We start from the raw sequence: 3730 nt of genomic DNA on the forward strand, positions 1-3730 counted from the left end.
CACGGGAATCAACGTCTAAGCCCACAATAAATACAAGACGAGCACAAAAAAGAAACCCGACAACACATACTAGGGGAGGGGGCAGCAGCAGAATAACCATGAAGAGAAAACTCATAAGAAGGCAGATCGGTATGTCTTTTGTTTTGGCAAGTAGGTAGAGGTTTAGATGGAGTGAATTACCGTTCCAATTCTCATGATTTTTATGTTGTTTGGGTTTAGGAGCGATATTGTTGTCCAACTGACTTCTTCCTTAATTTGTGCTCTACCGTACCCCCATGCTATTGAGATTGAAATTTGTTAGTTAATAAATGACATTTGTGTGTGAAAAATGCTATTAGTGTGATACTCTAGTGGCTGCAATTGACAGTCATGGAGGCAATATAAATACAGCCAAAGCTTCAAATTAAATCTCATCCTTGCATACATATATTGAATACATACAATATTACTGGCAATTATCACATTCTCTATTTTTTGGTCTTCAGATTTAGGTGCAACACATTTACGTTTCAAGTTTATTGCTTTTGGATGAAGAACTGTTTCTTAATACCAAAGATTTCAGTGACATCTCACAAAATGTTAGGGAGCTTTGTCAGCAAGTTAGTGTCGAGAACTACTTGGTGTTTAGTTTACGTACTGCATTAAAAAGAAACATTTCTATCAAGGCCCCATATATTTTGTGAGATGTCACTAAGATCAGGAAATTCTGCAAAATCGGTATTAAGGAACGATTCTTTATTTGTAGCTTTTGGCTGTGTCATGCAAAAGGAAAAGTCTTACATGTCGATGTCCGGCACGTAAATATGACGACTAAAAAGTAAAGAATGTGGTAAGTGCTTGAAATTAAGACTAGCAAACGTGCGTACTACTGTTGTTTTGTGCTCCTTGGAGAGAGATGTCATAAATTATATATTCCGTATTATACCAAAATAAAATAAAAACTAAATAATATTTTATAGATACAACTGTGCTACTTAAAAAAAAAAAGCACAACCATATATTCAAACAAGTGAAGATTGTGATCTCCAAACCACAACACAGAAGATGTAAAGTTACAACTGAAAGAACATCGCTAATGTGTATACTAAAATATATATCATAACTTTATTTTTCTATAGAAAATTTATTTTTCTTCTTTGTATATCCCAATTTATAACACATAATTTCTTGTAAATCTATCTATCTATCTATCTATATCTATATTATTATAAAAACACGAATAATTTATGTTAAATGTTCAACGACTAAAATATCCCCGAAATATTGATAGACCTTTATGCCCTTAAATATTTGTATAATTTAAGGATCTAATTGTAAATTACCTAATAATGGAATTAGTTTTCGATTTAAACTACACATACACCGGCCCTACAAAGTTGATCCTACTTGAATTAGAAAGACACATGTATAATTCCTTTTTTTTTTATACGTAAGATGCTTATGTGCATATAATGAAATTGCATACATGGAGCTATAACCTCTTTTTGTATTTTGTGATTTGTTTTATTTTCTTGTATGATTTTATTGCTACCTGGCAAAAAATTGAGTCATTATGTGTTGAAATAGGGAGGAAAAAAGCTAAATAAAAAGCTTAAACTTTTGAACCAACTATAATTAAATTATTCATCTTCAAAGCCTAAAAACTTACATTTAACTAATTGTTTAGAATTCAAAGGTCCTTAAATACACTAAAATTTTATTAAACCTACGTAATTGATAGAGTTTTATACCTTAAAAAAATCATTTCATCGAGTAAGTAATAGATAAGTTTTTCATGTACAAGAAATTTATTTTATGTACAAGTCTTTTCAAAATTTATAGTAAAAACAACTAAAGAGACGTATCCTATATTTATTAGTCTTTCTAAAACTAGCCGTATACGGCCAAGAACAAATATAGAGAGGATACAAGCATGACGAACTATACCAGGTAAGGGAGCACACACATGCCACCTTACATTAATTTGATGAATGCAAGCAAATTTAAACTTATGCGGTTAGATTTCTACTACTTTAGTATATATTTTATAGTTCAACTAAATATGTTTTGAATATTAATGCGGTTAAAAATATTACTATTTTTTACACAAAATTTCTACTAAATGACAATAATTCTATAGACGACGTGGCAATGCATGTCTATAGAGACTAATTACTATATTAAAAGCACAAAGCTCCTTAGTGAAATGTCGCTCGCCTTTTTTACCCTTTAAAAATAGATTTCACATTGGATAAAACTATAAATTTAAATTATTTTTCTAATATTTCGGATTTTAAAATTAGATTTTTGACTATATGATATTTTCCTTATTTGAATTGTATATAAACTCCTAGCTTTTAGGAATTTTAGCGTCAATCATCAAATTCATTAAAAAAAATTGTACCAATCGCAAGACGTCAATTGCAACATTAATTGAATTGCCTATTCCAGTTTGAATTTGCATTCTTTTAATAAAACAACATACAAAGCTAAAAAGCATATTCTGTGTTTCCTACCTTATTAATACAAGCTCAACTACAAAATGTATAATCAGGACATAAATAGTTTATAACAATTTCTGAATGAATTATTTGAATAGGATTAGAATTTTAAAATAAAATTCATCTAAAACAAATTTTCTGTTTTTGTGTCCTTTATCTTTTATTAGAATACATTTAAATTAAGAACTAGATATTTCAAAGATATAACTTTACGAGTACAAATTAGTTAAAAATCTAAGTAATATTAAACAATTTCCGTAAGAACAAAACAATAAACAGCAATCTAAGGTTATGATCGGCAGAAAACGATTCATAAATATGTTTTATAAAAGTAAAAAATAAATACAAAAAGATGAAAATCATGAAACTAAATTTTCTATAAAAATCAAAGAAGCAAAGTTTCTTTGTATATATTGTTTTTCTTGAACTATTTTTAAAACGTATGTTGAAATAATAAACAATGATAAAAAAAATTATTGAAAAAAATAAACAACCAAAGTATTCTTGTGAAATTGGAGTGATGAAATTATACAATTAAAATAAAATTTTGGTTGAATATCTTGAACGATGATAGAGGACTTTTATGTGGCAGAATTTCTTTCTTTATTGAGTTACTTTTAGGAACTCATGCTTTGAATTTATAATACATAATAATTTTGATATTGTATTAGTGTGAGTTTCGAGAAGATTTACTAATTGAGTGTGATGACCCGATAGGTCATTTTGAGATTTAGCCTCTATTCCCGTATTTCGAGACCTTGATTAGCTCTGTTTAGTTTTTTTTTTCGATTTGCGTGCGCAGTCCTTGTCTTATTCTGAAAGTATTTATGTGAAAAATTGAAGAAAATGTGAATTTTTATCTTTAAAATGACTTGAGTTGACTACGGTCAATATTTTATGTAAACATATCTGGATCAGTGTTTTGACAATCACGGTGGGCCTGTATCCTGATTTGGGACTTGGGCGCTTGCCCGCAATTGAATCGGAAGGCCCTAACATGTTTTGACTCATTTTGCCAAAAATTAGCATTTTTAAAAGTTGAAAATTACTAAGTTTGACTGTAAGTTGACTTCTTCGGGTTCATATTTTGATGTTAAGACTTGGAATAGATTCGTATAGCTATTTCAAACTTGTCTGCAAAATTTGGTTCAATTCGGAATTGATTTGACATGATTCAGACGCTTAAACTTGATTCTAGTGTTCTTGAGTTTCACTTTGAAAGTTCATTCGTTTTGAGGATCGATTCATAG

This window comes from Nicotiana tabacum, chromosome 1, assembly GCF_000715075.1.
Source record: "Nicotiana tabacum cultivar K326 chromosome 1, ASM71507v2, whole genome shotgun sequence".
In the NCBI taxonomy this organism is placed as follows: domain Eukaryota; kingdom Viridiplantae; phylum Streptophyta; class Magnoliopsida; order Solanales; family Solanaceae; genus Nicotiana; species Nicotiana tabacum.